The following is a 17,573-nucleotide window of genomic DNA, read 5'->3' on the forward strand; positions in this document are numbered from 1 at the left end:
GGTTTCTTTAAGGTGCAGGCCTTAAATCAAAATCAATAGCTCCCTATAAACCTATAAACCCGTATAAACTTTTTACTTGTCTTTTTACATTCCCTTCTACAGAAATTCTTCCTGAAAACCATATTTATAATGTTCCCGACGGTGTATGTGGTTGAATATATTGTTGTTATTACTTATTAATCACTTGCTCCCTAAAAAAAGTTTCCAAGTGACTTATATTTCACCACATAAATGCATTATACCATAAAAAACAAAGAAAGGTCACATATTTCTTTTTATAATTCAAGCACACACACTGACAGCACACTAGTGCATTCTATTATCACAATACATCACACACTCCATTTTTAAAAAACACACATTCCTTTACCCACAGTATATTAGTTAATCTTCCAAAATTCACTAACTCCCAACTCTTCAAAATCCAATAATCTAGGGTGGTTCTTACTTTTTTCTATTTGAAACTGATGATCACAGGTGCTGCTGTTAATAAATGGATTACAGTTCCTCTATCTTCCAGCAATACTATCTGGCAGGCATATCATATATTGTTATACCTTTGGTTTTGTTCATTGTAACTGTCCCAAAAGACTTGGGTTTGGGGCACGACCACAATATACGGGCCATATTGCCAAATGCTCTTTGGCATCTCATAAAAACTATTATAGGTTGTCTGTGCAGGGGGATCAGTCAGAAGGATAACCATGGGACCCTTCCAGGCATGTGCTTCTGCATTCTTGGGATTTAGAATCTCAAAGCATCAGATGCTGAACCAGCCCAACCAGTTCCTTTATTTGACTAAAGGCCTTATTAATCACTCAGCTAAAGACCCTATTGGGACACGGATGGCGCTGTGGTATAAACCACTGAGCCTAGGGCTTGCCGATCAGAAGGTCGGCGGTTCGAATCCCTGTGACGGGGTGAGCTCCTGTTGCTCGGTCCCAGCTCCTGCCAACCTAGCAATTCGAAAGCACATCAAAGTGCAAGTAGATAAACAGGTACCACTCCGGCGGGAAGGTAAACGGTGTTTCCATGCGCTGCTCTGGTTTCGCCAGAAGCGGCTTAGTCATGCTGGCCACATGACCCGGAAAAACTGTCTGCGGACAAACGTCGGCTCCCTCAGCCAGTAAAGTGAGATGAGCGCCGCAACCCCAGAGTTGTTCGCAACTGGACTTAACTGTCAGGGGTCCTTTACCTTTTTAAGGACCCTATTTGCATGGCTAAAGGGGTGGGCCATGTGTTGCCACAGCAACAACTAAGTGATGGTGATCTTCAAGAAGGGGGTGGGCATTTCCCCCACTTTCTCACCTGGCTGGGTGTCATGACATCCTAGGATGAGATCAATAGGCCTCTCATCTTCTGTTTTGCTCAATTCATAGTTGTCATAGTTGTAGGGCCCTGCAGTGCCTGCTAGACTAGGCATTCAGTGGGTCATGCTGCTCTCAACCTGCCTCTGTGGGGATCCCCTGGGAACCTGATGGGAAGGCAGAATTTGTAAAAGAGTATTAATGTGTGAACCCTTCCATTCTGTGCTCTGGATGTGTATCCGTTTAAACAGAATCATATGTCCTAAAGACACCGCCAGGTAAGGACTCAAACCCCCATGGTGTCTCACTGCTCAGAGATCGGGGTGCATACAACAAAGCATAATTTTGTTTCTGTGTATACCCAGTTAACCTCTGAAGGTGAAAAAATGCCGTAAGAAAATATTTGTGCTTGAAGTTCGTTAGGAAACATGTTCCCACGGCCATTTCGATACCTCTGGGTCTATTTCCAATCTCCTATATCCCGCTTGTTCTGGCATGCGTTCCTGTAAGTGCCTGTATTATAGCATATACCGTATTTTTCGCTCTATAAGACGCACCAGACCACAAGACGCACCTAGCTTTTGGAGGAGGAAAACAAGGGGGGGAAATTCTGAATCTCAGAAGCCAGAACAGCAAGAGGGATCACTGTGCAGTGAAAGCAGCATTCTCTCTTGCTGTTCTGGCTTCTGGGGTAGCTGCACAGCCTGCATTCGCTCCATAAGACGCACACACATTTCCCCTTACTTTTTAGGAGGGAAAAAGTGAGTCTTATAGAGCCAAAAATACGGTAATTTGCTCAATAGCTTTTGTGTCTGCCTTTTAGAAATTACGCTTTCAAACCCTATTATCTCTTGTATTGAGCATGTTTTGTCACTAACCAGTTAGGCGTACGTCTCATTTGCAAATATTGAAAGGGTTGTGAGCGATATCCTGCCATTTTACTGCTGATTCCACTATAGATTTTAAACAAGCAGTGCAGTTCGGACAGCCGGTTATCAAACCATGGTTGAAGATGTCCTAGCAGGGACTTAGCTTTCATTTCCTCATAGTAAGAAGATTTCATTGCCTTTTCTATTTGCTCCAAATGTTGTACACATTTGGACCTGGCCACAGTGATCCATGCGACAGTCACCTCCAGGCTTGACTACTGTAATTCGCTCTACGCGGGGCTGCCCTTGAAGCTGTCCCAGAAACTGCAGCGGGTGCAGAATGCTGCAGCGAGGCTCCTCACGGGCTCTCTGCCATGGGAGCATATTCACCCAGTGCTTTTCCAGCTGCCCTGGCTCCCGGGGGAGTACAGGGTCAGATTTAAGGTGCTGGTTTTGACCTTTAAAGCCCTTCATGGCCTAGGACCCTCGTACCTATGGGACCGCCTCTCCCGGTATGCCCCACGGAGAGCCTCAAGGTCCATAAACAGCAACACCCTAGTGGTCCCGGGCCCTAAGGAAGTTAGATTAGCTTCAACCAGAGCCAGGGCCTTTTCAACACTGGCTCCGGCCTGGTGGAAAGCTCTGCCTCATGAGACCAGGGCCCTGCAGGATCTGATTTCTTTCTGCAGGGCCTGTAAGACAGAGTTGTTCCGCCTGGCCTTTGGCTTGGAGCCAATTTGATTCTCTCTCCCTCTTTCTTTTTCCTTTTTCCTTTCTCCTCCTGTGATGAGGCTGCATTTTAATATTTTATTGTTTCAATATTTTAATGTTGTATTTTAATCTTGTTTTTAAGTTGTATTCATTCAACTTGTTTTTATTATTGCTTGTTAGCCGCCCTGAGCCCGTCCTTGGCTGGGGAGGGTGGGGTATAAATCATTTTTTTAAAAAATTATTATTATTATTACTACTACTACTACTACTACACATTTTGAACACTCTTTGTTAAGCTTACTGAAGGACCAGAAACATCCAGGGCAATGGGGGACTGCTGCACTGCCACCCTCCCACCAGCAGGGTTGCTGTTGCTTACTGGGACAGGGCGGGACAGGAAGGTGGCAAAGTAGGGGCCTGCACAGGCACACTGGCAAAGCAAATATAGAATGGCTGGCACAATGGGGTGGCCCCACCTTTCTCCCACCTCATCCCACTAAATGGCAGCACATCAGTGCCCCAACCACTCCTGTGCCGTGCCCAAGTGTAGCTTTCCGCGGGTAAATTACGTTGGCATTTTTCACGATCACTTCATTCAAGCATCGTTTGGTAATTCATTTGGGCTGCCTTCCTCTAACGAAACGGAACTTTGCCCTTCTCTCCTTTTCAGGCCCCTGTGTGCTTTCAGAAATCAGCTTCCAAGGGTTGTGTGGGGCTCTAGAGTTTGGGGCAAGGGCTGACAGGAGACGAAGGAGATGTTGCGTTGTGCAAGCCCCCTGACTTTGCTGTTTTGTTTTGCTTATTGCCCATCGCTCTGCGTAGCAGATAAATTCCATAACTCACTTTTTTTTTGCACATATTTGTATTAATTTGGGAGACCCCCCAAAATGTTTTGAAGCAGTTGGGTACTTCCCAGTCCCTCAAATGCTGAGGAGATGCAGTAGCGGCTGGCATTCATTCCACCAAATGGAAGATTAAGCTGGATTTTAAAGTAAACTTGAAAATACCTTATCATGAAGTGGGTTTTTCTTTGTATACAAACACAAAAACGTAATGTTCTTCTGCTGGGTCATAAAATGGACAGCAGCTGGGCCTACCACAAGGCCAATAAAGACTTGTAAAGGCACCAGAGGAACAGAAAATAATGATTAAGCCTCTGTACGCATTACCCTTTACTCTGGCTGCAGTGAACTCCTACTGGTGATGTAGCCGTGATGTTAGCCACAATCTATATCTATCCTGTAGTTTCAGGAGAAAGACTGCCGTTTGATGCATTTTCCCTCAAAACAGCTTCCACCTGGTCGGAAATCATAAGCCACATTCCCTTAGCAGTCAAGCTAAGGTGTGTACCTTTGACACAGCCATTGCACGTGCACATAGGACATTTTCGTGCATAGGAGTTTGTTGCAGGCGCAGGGAAACTAAATAGGTAATGCACATCGGGTGAAGACATCCCCATCCTCTCTCCGGTGTGTACAGCAGCATGCAAAATGTGAACTGAAAAGTAGTGGAGTGTTAAAATTACCTCACTAAACTTTAAGCCACCACTACTGCAGTGTTTCTCAAAACTTTTTTCTCTGGGCCACACTTTCAGAATAAAAATTTGCCCACGCCACATTGAATATTTTATTGGTAAGAAATACACTGGGAAACAAAAACAAACAACTCCCAGCAGTGCTTGGTTTAAAACACAGAACACAACTACTTTACAATATGATCATGATCATGGGTATATAACCCATGATCATCCATAAAGTATATAACAGTGCAGCCACATAAGAATGTGAATCATTCCCGAAATATAATTAGGAACAAGCCTCTTACATATGTACCTTAAGTATTTATACAGACAGACCCAATGAGAGGTATGAGCTTGCTTTTGCCAGGTAATCTCATTTATATTAGGTCTAATTTGAGACAAACAAGCTCTCATCTCCTCATTAACACAAAGAAGTCTTTCTCTTTTCTGAACTTTCGTATTTGTCAGAGTTGAAAATCCCTGTTCACAACAATTTGATGTGGGGAATTGTAGAAGAATAGCCCATGCTCTTGAAGGCATGGATATTATTTCCAGTTGTGTACGTACGTGTGTACGTGTGTGTGTGTGTGTGTGTGTGTGTGTATGCAGATAGATTAGATAGATAGATAGATAGATGACAGATAGATTACTATACTATACTATACTATACTATACTATACTATACTATACTATACTATATACTAATGTTCAACTGTTTCTTTGATTGTCCTTGAATCTTCCTCACCTGCCACACCAATGAGGCACATCACACACAGCCAAAAAGTGCAACACTATACATGCTTACCCAGAAGTGAGTCCCAGTGAGTTTCAACACGGCTTATTCCTAGTTAAGTACGTACAGGAATGCAGTCTATAAAAGTTACGAGTTACTTAGGCTGCAATCCTAATTCCATTTACCTGAGAATAAGCCCCACCAAATTCAATAGTGCCAGCTCTTTAATATATATATGTGTGTGTGTCAGTTTAAATATTTCAGATTGGTACTCAATAGGAGCTTCCCATCACTACAGATCTAGTTAATTCGCTGTTGGATTTTGAATTCCCACCTTGAAGTTCCATGAAAATTATGCGCAGATGAAGAAAGGTGATAGAGAGAAGTTCTTCTCCCTTGCGGTACTAGATCCCAGGGCACCCAAGGAAACTGACTGGCAGAAGCCAAAAGCAAGTACTTCTTCACAAGATGCGTAACCAGTTTGTGGAACTCACAAAGATGTGGTGGCGGTCGCTAGCTTAGATGACTTCAAACAGGATTAGACACTCATAGGCCTTTCTATGGCCAGCCTATCAGCACTGTATGGAAGGCACGGGGAGAGGATTTCAACCAGCATAGTCCCAAGGTCTTACTCACTACATCACTGGGGCAAGATGTCAGGGAGAGGGAGCCACTGCCCTGAGATCTGCTGTGCTGCAGTGCCACCCACCCAATGGCCAGAGAAGGTATTGCATCTCATTAGTCCACTTCTGGCCCACAGGTCCCTGATTGTATGGAGTCCAGAGGAAATAGTTTGCGGCTGGCCATTTTGGAAAACAAGTTGCTGGAAAGAATGGAGCTTCAGTCTGATCCAGTAGGCCTCTCCTCCTGCGTGCCAGTCAGTCATTTTAAGGGGTGGGGGTTATCCTCCCCCTGTGTTTCAGGCCTAATGCTTCAGGAGAACCTCTGCACATCTGGACCACTTGCTGGTTCTACCTACTCGGGGGGACTCTTCTTATAAACAATTAAGTGGCTCTAGAAACGAGCTATATTGAAGTGAGAGCTGTATGGAAGTGAGAGCTGGACCATAAAGAAGGCTGATCGCCGAAGAATTGATGCTTTTGAATTATGGTGCTGGAGGAGACTCTTGAGAGTCCCATGGACTGCAAGAAGATCAAACCTCTCCATTCTGAAGGAAATCAGCCCTGAGTGCTCACTGGAAGGCCAGATCGTGAAGCCGAGGCTCCAATACTTTGGCCACCTCATGAGAAGAGAAGACTCCCTGGAAAAGACCCTGATGCTGGGAAAGATGGAGGGCACAAGGAGAAGGGGACGACAGAGGGCGGGATGGTTGGACAGTGTTCTTGAAGCTACCAGCATGAGTTTGACCAAACTGCGGGAGGCAGTGGAAGACAGGAGTGCCTGGCGTGCTCTGGTCCATGGGGTCACGAAGAGTCGGACACGACTAAACAACAACAACAACTTTTCTAGGAAAAAAGAGGTGCCAGAACTCACCTGTCTTGTTCTCTTACCATGGCAATGGCGCCCACCTGAGAGGTGCCGGAATTGGAGTTCCAACTGGGAAAAAAGCCCTGGCGTTAACCATATTTACCACAGATAGGTGGAAACTGAACCCGTGCGCAACCAAGATGAGAATCGACAACTAGGTAAATATCCCAACTGGGCTATGAAGCAAATTTCCATTGCAAGTTGCATGCAACGCCACAGTGATTATACTGTTGAAACGAAATAAAAAGAAATACCCAAGCTGGGTGGGTCTCTGGCATGGAGAGTTATAGAACTCTGGCTGCATCCTTTCGTGAGAATGGTGACGGATCCATAAAAAGCCTTCTGGAGGAAGGAGTATTGCAGGTGGAGGCAGGAAGTCTGAAAATGCTGTTCAGCAAGCGGCTGCTCTAGAGCTTTGGTCAGGGATGGGGAGCCTGTGGGCCTCTAGGCATTGCTGGACTACAGCTCCCATCATCCCACACCATCAGGAACACTGGCTAGGGCTGATAGGAAATCATAGGAACACAAGAGTCTGCCCTCTGCTGAGACAGGCCATTGGTCTATCTAGCTCAGAACTGCCTGTACTTGACTGGCAGCGGCGTTTTGAGATAGGAATGGCCCTACCTGGAGATGCCAGGAATTGAACCAAGGACCTATGCCTACAAAACAGGGCTAAGGCCCTCCCCAGAGGAGCGCCACAGGTTCCCCAACTTTGCTCCAGGCACTTCGGTAGCAGCAAGAGGATTGCTATTTACTAATTATTTTTTCTTCTGGGAGCACATTTCCAAGACTGATGGCCAGTTCCATCTATTTAGGAACTGGATGTTGAGACGCATCTATTATTTTTCGTGCAATAGTGGTACCTCGGGATGCAAACGGGATCCGTTCCGGAGCCCCGTTCGCATCCCGAACGGAACGTAAGACGCGACAGTGCATCTGCGCATGTGTGGGTCGCATTTCGCCACTTCCATGCATGCGCATGATGTCATTTTGACCGTCTGCGCATGCGCGAGCAGCAAAACCCGGAAGTTACTTCTGGGTCGCCGTGGAGCGCAACCTGAAAATACTTATCCTGAAGCGTATTTATCCCGAGGTATGACTGTACTTGTGCCCTTTGTGTCAAATTGTGCCCCTGGTCAATCCTCCATTTTCCAAATGTCGTGACCGCTGAATCGAGCACTGAGTTGGCAGCTACAGGTGCACCCAAGGGATAGACAGCTCAGGTTCACAGCTCAGAGCTGACGACTGGGCATGAAGATGACCATTGGACCTGAGGCAGTTGGACAGCACACCCCAGAGGACCTTCCCAGGGCCTATAGGGCCAGAGACTAGACCTTCACAGACATCTCTCCCCGAAGAAACAGATGCCTCCCACCACATGTCAGCAGTCCCCTGGCGGAGGGAGCATATCAGGCTATAGAACAGAGGAGGAATGCTGTCGTCAGGCCAGAGCTGGCCCTTTAAGGCACGGAAGTTCTCTCAAGGGGGTGGAGCCTGGAGGAGGTGGTCTAGAAACATAAGCTGAAAAGGCATCAGTCTGCTCCCAAACTTTGCCAGAGCAAGTTGCTGATCTGGAGCTGCCTATGAGCTTCCAGCCTTGCGGCTTTATCTGTAGCATCGGACACCGGACCAGAATACAACACTAAGCATTTTTAAGGCTGCCACAGTAGGAAGCAAGGTCCATGAAACACATTGAAAAGGCCTGCACATGTAAAAATATATACAGAATCATCCTAAAAGCACTCTATTACCTTATCGAGTCCATTTCCAGTGCATCCCAGCAGTGGTGAAGTTGAGCAAAAGGTAGACGTGACTAGATGGAGTGCACAGACTCCAGATGACGAATATCTTGCAGTGGAATCCAAAATTGTCATGGTGACTAAGCCCTGCAGAGGTAGGACACGGAAAGAACGGTATGAATCAGCCTTGAGCCTTGGCTGGAAAAGGAAAAGACTCATTGGATGGGTAAATGCAACATCTAACTCAACAACACTTCAATATCCAGCAAAAATCAAATAAGCCCTGCAATGAAACTGCCTTCATTCCTGTCATTACTTTTAAAGCACCCCCCTCCATTTCTTTTTATGCTGGTGGCCAATTACATTTATTAGTTCTCCCTAGCAACACACATCCACAACACACACACACACATACAGAGAGAGAGAGAGAGAGAGAGAGAGAGAGAGAACAAATTGTACTAGACAAATAGATAGCAAATACTATACAAGATAGAGGAAGGAATTAGCAGCTTATTTAATGAGGTGACTGAAATAGTCATTTTGAGACACCTGTATTTTTTGAATTTATTATTGAAGGGTTTACAGGTGAAATAACTGCATGCTCTTCCCCTGTTTCCTCCTGCCCCCACTTTCCTCATTGTTAAGTTGTGGGCGAACATATCAGACGACACAGCGATTCTTCCAAAGCAGCTCTTTATTTGTAAGCTGGAACAGAACTGAACTGAGGAGCTCAGTCAGCCTGCTTATATAGAGCTCCACTAGAATGCAACAATAACCATTTTCTGTAACTAGCCAATCACTGAACGTCACTTTTGATCCTTCATTTGCATAACTATCTACAGTATCCCCCTGCTGGCCCAGGGTGAGAACTTCAGTACATAACACCCCTCCCCACTGAGATAAGGCGTTAGTTACAATCGTAATGGTTTCCTTATATACAGCACTACACGTAATGGTTCAATTAGGCACAAAAGCATATCGGTTACATTTCACATACTTAGACCAACAGTGATACATGTCCAACAACATAGTCCTTTAAATAAGTTGGGCGCTTGGAAACTCTGCCAGACCGCCGGGGACTGGTAGCCAAGTCCGGGGAGCCACACAATTCTTGCTGAGGCTGTGGTGCGACCCTAGGTGGCGTTGAAACCAAGTCCCCTGGATCCGCTGCTGTGGGTGGAATCTCCGCAAGTGGAGTTGGCGGAATGTCAGGCACGGCAGTGGTCTGAGTCTGTGGTAAGTCTGGCAGAGTTTCCAAGCGCCCAACTTATTTAAAGGACTATGTTGTTGGACATGTATCACTGTTGGTCTAAGTATGTGAAATGTAACTGATATGCTTTTGTGCCTAATTGAACCATTACGTGTAGTGCTGTATATAAAGAAACCATTACGATTGTAACGAACGCCTTATCTCGGTATAACTATCTACAGTATCCCCCTGCTGGCCCAGGGTGAGAACTTCAGTACATAACACCCATGCTGAATGTTAAGGCTGCAATCTCTTTGGGGCAGGGACCTCTCCTGCTCGCCTTGCACATCACCTCCAGGGGCCATTCCTAGGCCTCAGGTTTGGGCCCAGAAATCTCATGGTCTGGGATGTTCCCGACCCGGCAACACTAGTCATCGGCATCAAGGCAAGAGTCAACTGGTCAGCTTCTGTGCCTTGGAATGGAAAGATCCACCATGTTGTGTAGCAATTCTGTAACAACCAGCAATTCTGACCGGTCTGTGAACAAGTTAGCATAGCTGGCGATATTGAAACCTCAGGTTTTTGTGCCTAGCAAATCTTTATTTTAATTTTGTTCTGACCACATTGCAGGCCACATTCCTTTAGCACTATAGATTTGCTTTTGGCTTCTCTGCACAGAAGATTTAAGTTCAGGCAACCTCCCCCATCAGAAGTATAGGATCTTGGCATAAGAATGCTATGAGCCTTTTTAAGGACAGGAAAGGGCTTCATTTAGAACAGCTTCCACCAGCATAATTTCCACATTCTGTACTGACTCTCTAGAGGATCCCATAAGGGACAAACTAGGAGCGTGCACATCACGTCACAGCAGAAATAAACGACAATTGCTTGCCTGGTTAAATATAAACGCAGGTTTCCAGAAGTTTGCTCACCACAGCCTAGTCATATTTTTCCCTCCAGCTTTGTTTCCATGAAACAGCTGGAGATGAAAACTATAATACTAATCTTACCCAGTTGCTCCTGGTAATATTGTACATTCAGGAAATTCATAATTAGGCATTTATATCCTCACCGTTTCCCCTCTGGCACTCTGCGACTTTCTCCATTTGTCTTTTCTTTGCCGTTAGAAATTCAGTCGAGAGGGAAGGCGACGAGATGCAAACTACAGAGAAGCTTAACAACCTCTGCTAATTTTAAACAACAGTTCCAATATAATTTTATCCAAACATGTCCCCCTGCAGTTCCGGCCATTTTTAATGCACTCATTCCCCACATAGGCAAATGCATCTCCTCTGTCCTTTCTCCTGCTCAAGAATTACTTAAATATATTTAATTCAGCTGTACAGTGGTGCCTTGCAAGACGAAATTAATTCGTTCCGCGAGTTTTGTTGTCTTGCAATTTTTTCCGTCTTGTGAAGCACGGTCTCGGGAAAGTTTTGGAAAAGCTTCAAAAATCACCAAAGTCTTTAAAAACCTCAAAAAAGGCTACCACACCGCGTTCTATGAGTTGCTCCTCGAAGTCAAGTCGCAACTGTATTAACGGTGTTAAGAAAAAGGAAACAAACTTGCAAGACGTTTCCGTCTTGCGAAGCAAGCCCATAGGGGAAATCGTCTTGCGAAGCAGCTCAAAAAACAAAAAACCCTTTCGTCTAGCGAGTTTTTTGTCTTGCGAGGCATTCGTCTTGCGAGGTACCACTGTAGTCTTACGTCTTTCACAGGTATAAGGTATTTATTAGGTCAAGGCTTTTTTTCCTGGTATGAAGATGCTGAATTCTTGCTTGCTGTTAGATCAGACATGGGGAACCTGAGGCCCAAAAGCCAGGCCTCTCTCTCTGGGCCTCGAAACTCAGGGCACCCCCTCACCAGCCCTGATTTGAAGCCTCCTAGGATGTTATTGCCAGGCTAGAACTTGTCCTATGTGATCTCTGATCACACTTCTTAACTTGCCTGGATAGAGGATGGAGAGGAATGACTGAGTGTGAAGAAACAAAGGTAATATTCACATTATTTGCTCCGCCCACTGTTGATGTGGCCCGTGGGGTGACAATGGTCCTCCACCCTTGTGTTAGGCGCACCGGAGCACTCACCCAGGAAGAAAGATGGCCACTCTGCTTGCATTGGTTTGTATCCCTCCAAACCCACACCTGACACCCCTCGCAATAGCTGAATAATTCAGATAGAATGTCTAGATCAGGCTTCCTCAACCTTGGCCCTCCAGATGTTTTTGGCCTACAACTCCCAGGATCCCCAGCTAGCAGGACCAGTGGTCAGGGATGCTGGGAATTGTAGTCTCAAAACATCTGGAGGGCCGAGGTTGAGGAAGCCTGGTCTAGACACACAGAACAGTCTTACAGTCCCCTACAACAATCACTAAGAAAACGGCATACGGGAGAGACACGATATCTGGAAGAACAACAAAACAAAAGTGTTTGGGGGACGAGGAGCCCTTTAGATGTGAGACAAGGAATACACAGTTCAGATCTCATCTCTGTCCTGAACTCACAATGCGACCTCAACTCTTCCATCTGTAAAATGGGGAGAATAAATAATATTGTTTTTCATTATCATAGTGTCACAGAATTGTTGAAATGGAATGGAAGGATTATCTAGTATAACCCCCTGAAATGCAGGAATATGCAGCAATCCCATACAGGGATCGAACCTGCAACCTTGGCATTAACAGCACTGTTCTCTAACCAGCTGAGCCATGGTGAATCAGCCTATAAGACGGGGGTGGGGCGGGACCTTCCGGGGCCAATGGGCAAGATCTTTATTTCCCCCCATCCATTTGCTCCAACACTGACAAGTGGGCAGGAACACCTGTCAATCATTTGTTGTTAGAATTACCTCAGGTGATTGACAAATGTAAAAGGCAGCTCACAAGAGGGGGGGGGAGATTTTTATTTATTTATTAAATTTGTATACCATCCTTCATCCACAGATCTCAGAGCACTTCACAATGTAAAAATACAATATAAAAACACAGAATACAAAGAAAGAACCCTCACAAACCAATAACACACACACACTGTTTCCTAAAATATGTGGTAGTCAAAATATGGGGAGGGGGGACAACAAGTCAACCATTCTAAGACCTCGCTTTATGCTAGGAGAAAAGTCAAAAAACAGTTGCAAGATAGTCATCTGCAGAATTTCCATGCACAATGTTTTGGCTGCATAGAAAGGTGGAATAAAGAGCCATCCCTACCATTAGCCAGAGCACAGCAGCTGCCTCAAGCAGCCTATTTTGGATGTCATGAAAAGGCACCAAATGGTAAGGTAACTCTATGACCAAACCAGACATATAACCGCACTTTCCTTTAGCTCATCCTTCCGCAACCTGATACTTTCCAGATGTTTCAACTGCACATCCTGTTAGCCAATGGGCAGTACGGCCCAAAACATCTGCCATGTTGGCTGGGACTGCAAAATATTTGGAAGCCACCAGATTAGGAAAGGCTGCTCTAGCTAGCATGCCTAAATTCTGATGGCAAACTGTTCCTCAGCAATACAGTTCAGGAATCCAGGATTAGTTTGGGATCATAAAGAAGCAGTCCAAAAATACATGTAATAATCACATGCAAATAATCTTCAAGCAACAAACGTCACACAAGCCATAAACCACTCCAATAATTTGCACGGCAATTCAATGCAATTTACAGCGCTGTATCAGTCAAGAAACATAGTAGGGGAACAAATTATTCCTAGTTTGAAGTGTCCTCAGTGAAACTTTATCCCTGTTACTGGGAAACATCTGTGCTTCATCCAGACATTAAAGGAGGACACTCCTCGTTTCCCCCATCCCTAATAATTTGCCAAGTTCATTAATGTCTCCTGAGCACAGCTTAAACCTTACAGAGCGAAGATACAAATTGCAATATATCCTACCCTGAAAGATATTTCTAACATTGCATTTGTTTAGAGGGTCCTTGTAGATCCAGGGCAGGTTAGATTCTGCTCAAGACAAGGGTGTATAGAGGGTTACATGCACTGAGGGTTTAATGGGTCAGTTCAACATAAGCATTAAATTAAACCGAATCAACAGCAAACAAAAGTAACACTGCAATTTGGGGTGGGATTGATATTCAGATATCTACAAATCTCCTCCCGTTAACATGTGGAAGGAGGCTCATAGTTATGGACTCTGCCTGGTCAGGAGAAGGTAGAAACGCATTCATATCACAGTTCCTCTGTTAAGTATAATAATTTAATTCACTGAAACTGGAAATTCTTGTACTCATTACAGTGGAACCTCAGTTGTTGAACGCTTCGGAAGTAGAACGTTTTGGCTTTTGAACGCCGACAACTCAATAGTGAATGCTTCCATTTTCAAGCGTACCTCGGAAGTCAAACGGCTTCCAAGGTGCGTTTCTCCATTTTTTCAATGGATTTTGCATTGCACCTCGGTTGTCAAACGTTTCGGAAGTCAAACGGTCTTCCGCAACAGATTACTTTTGACAACCGAGGTTCCACTGTACAGTGTGTTTAAATTTGATTGGCTGGTAACTGAATTCTAGAGAGTTCTCTGGTAGTTCTCATGTGATTGGCTAACCGTGTTCACATGGGAAGTATTTAGTGGCTCCATTTAATGTGAAGCAAGATGGCTGCATTTTAGAATCCACTGTGAACACTGCTAAGTTGAATAGAGCGTTGGAGTGCTTCTTCTCTGCTTGAAAGAAAGAGAGCAAAGGTGCAGGAGAAAGTAAAGATTGGAATTTCTCATAGGAGCTGTAAGGCATGACCTATCTGAGATACAGAAGGCTGAGCACTGAGCTCGGGAAATAGAGGAAAATACAGTTGTTTGGAAGTTAGAAGAAGAGACTGCAAGCCCATGCTTGGAGAAGCATGTGGCTGTAAATATTATGTTTTAATTCATCTATAACTAAAAGTTTCTGCAAGTAACATTTTTGAATGTTAAAGTCTGGACATGGGTGGGGTATAAGTAATAAATTATTATTATTATTATTATTATTATTATTATTATTATTATTTCCAAAGAAGAGCCAGCTTTTGACTTTAGGTGACTTTATGCTCTGCTTTCCCCTCTTTGACATATTTTTGCATCAGTGCCGGAAGACTGCACGCCTCAGCAACAAGGAAGGAACATGACAGAGATGTAGAAAGAAAAAGGTTTTCCTCCCTCTCTCATAATATTGGAATCTGGGAACCTCTAATGAAGCTGAATATTGGAAGACTCGGAACAAGTGAAAATATTGTTTCACACAGTGCATAATTAAAACTAAGGAAATGCCTTTGAGCCTGAAGGCAGGGACCATTTTAACACTGTTTTTTGTAAGTCATTCTGAAAGGCTTTTTGGCTAATGGGTGAGGAATAAATTCCACAAATAAAGAAGATACACAATTCTAATTCAGCCATCCTTCATTATTTCAATATATTTCCCCAGTCACTCTCGGCGGCTCCCAACAGAATATTAAACAGAATACAACTTCAAACATTAAAAACTTCCCAAAACATCAGATTTGGCCTTCTGTCTCTGTAAGAGAACAGATGCGTTTATTTTATTTTATTTTTTTAATGCTCTTTTTCTGCCACAACTGGACATATTTGGGGCTTGTGGCCAGTTCTTGAGACCTGGTGCAGCTGCTCACAGGACACACTAGGAATCAGGTTCCAGAATCCCGGAACAAGAGGCACCAGAAGCCTCACACTGCCAGTTGTTGCTTCCCTGCCACAATGCAAAAGAGTCCGAAAGAACATTGCAAATCAGGGAGAGCTTGGATAGACAAGGGCTGCTGCTCCATGAAAGAACATCTGCTTTGCATGCAAAAAGGTTCCAGGTTCAATCCCTGGCACAGTTCAAACTATTATGTGCCTTTTGCTTGCCTGGATGGATGATAGAGAAGGGCGCGCTACTGTTCTGCAGTGTAAAAGAAGGCTGATCGCCGAAGAATTGATGCTTTTGAATTATGGTGCTAGAGGAGACTCTTGAAAGTCCCATGGACTGCAAGAAGATCAAACGTATCCATTCTGAAGGAAATCAGCCCTGAGTGCTCACTGGAAGGACAGATCCTGAAGCTGAGGCTCCAATACTTTGGCCACCTCATGAGAAGACTCCCTGGAAAAGACCCTGATATTGGGAAAGATGGAGGGCACAAGGAGAAGGGGACGACAGAGGACGAGATGGTGGGACAGTGTTCTCAAAGCTACCAGCATGAGTTTGACCAAACTGCGGGAGGCAGTGGAAGACAGGAGTGCCTAGCGTGCTCTGGTCCATGGGGTCACGAAGAGTCGGACACCACTAAACAACAACAACAAATAGCATTACAACCACGAAAACAAACACTATAAACCCCACATCTCAATGCAGCCCACATTTGTGCAAGTTTGCAGCCTGAGGCTTCCACAAGTGAAGGAAGAGTCGGAGACAATGGCAAATGGAGCTCAGTTCCACTAGCCATAGGCAAACTACAATGAGCATGGTCCTTAACATTTCTACGTCTTTGTCTGTGGTGTAAAATCCCCTTGTTGCACAAGCTCTCCCTTGGGAGGCCCTCCGGGCCCCACAGTTGTATAACTTCAGCTGCATAGCAAACATCTGCCTTTGAGGATTTGCCTATCTTGAGCATTGATTGAATTTACTGATTTCCCTGACGCTTAAAAAAAAGGTTCCTTGTAACATGCTGTGCTTTTTGACCTGTTCTTTAAAAATTCATTCTGAATTTATATTTCTTTTTTAGCTCTGCTAGTGAAAGAAAGACATGATAAAATAAGTTTGATAAATTATCTACCAGCACTAGCAGTGCAAAGCTTCACTTTGGCTAAAACCACGCAGGACTTTTCAATATCAGAGAGAGAGTGTGTGTTATGAAAGATAACAAATGCAAGTTATGTTAACTAATAGCCAGAATTGGCCCAAGCCTATGTACTTACAGGAAACTTAAAGCAGGAACAACAAGCACTTCTCAGGCTCTTTACAATGTGTCCCTCAGCTATGAGATTTAATTCTGATAATCCTCCAAAAAATCAAGGAAGAAGGAAATTAATAGTTCCAGAGAAACTATTATCTTGGCTTCTGCAAACATTGGCTACGAATGTTTGTTAGTGCAACAGCTTTAGCTCAGTGGAGCTGGAAGCCTCCTTCAGTCTTGGTCAGGTTCTTTCAGACAATCCAGTAGTTGAGCAACGCTTTATACCCCAGGGCAGTTTTCCTTCCAAGCATTTCCATCACTACACAAGGGATTTCTGCAACAAAGCACATGCTTCTTTTTTAAAAGGTTTCGCTTAATGTCCCGTCCCCCGTCCCCCGCTTACTACATGTGTTTTTAAATATTTTTTTAATGGAACGTTTAAGGAAACAGCTGTCCTGTGCATGCATGAGATCCTGTTAGAATCCACCTGCACAGTGGTCCCCCCTCCTGCATCTACTGTAACCGCTCCCCCTCTCTCCCCATCCCAGGGGATTATTAACTTTCGTCTTGTTTACTCCAGGGAAAGCGCCTTAAGCAAACTGAAAGATGGCCAATCTACTTTCAACTAACATGAAAGCTGTCTGAAGGAGACACCTGGACCTGATCCCAGTTGCTACCTGTCTGGACCTGATTTCAGACCTAACAATGACAAGAGATGCCTTCCCCAGTCTTGATTCTGCAAACGCAACTCATACTCTGGCTAGCTCCTGACATTCTCTATATGAACCCAAACCACCCATCTTCCTATATTGGGTATCTTCAACCTTTGTTGTTGTTGAGTCGTTTAGTGGTGTCCGACTCTTCGTGACCTCGTGGACCAGAGCACGCCAGGCACTCCTGTCTTTTACTGCCTTCCACAGTTTGGTCAAACTCATGCTGGTAGCTTCGAGAACACTGTCCAACCGTCTCATCCTCTGTCGTCCCCTTCTCCTTGTGCCCTCCATCTTTCCCAACATCAGGGTCTTTTCCAGGGAGTCTTCTCATGAGGTGGTCAAAGTATTGGAGTCTCAGCTTCAGGATCTGTCCTTCCAGTGAGCACTCAGGGCTGATTTCCTTCAGAATGGATACGTTTGATCTTCTTGCAGTCC

At 44.7% G+C, this 17,573-nt stretch overlaps 1 protein-coding gene across 1 annotated transcript in view; it reads right to left on the reverse strand.

Moving 5' to 3' along the window:
• FNDC3B (fibronectin type III domain containing 3B) overlaps positions 1–8,513 on the reverse strand; it is a 282,075-nt gene extending 273,562 nt beyond the window's left edge. Inside the window, exon 1 of the mRNA XM_081007808.1 lies at positions 8,379–8,513. The gene's annotated coding sequence lies outside the window, so the exon portion shown is untranslated. The remainder of the gene's footprint in view (positions 1–8,378) is intronic.
• Between the last annotated feature and the right edge of the window lie 9,060 nt (positions 8,514–17,573).

This window comes from Podarcis pityusensis (genome assembly GCF_964106645.2).
Source record: "Podarcis pityusensis genome assembly, chromosome: 5".
In the NCBI taxonomy this organism is placed as follows: domain Eukaryota; kingdom Metazoa; phylum Chordata; class Lepidosauria; order Squamata; family Lacertidae; genus Podarcis; species Podarcis pityusensis.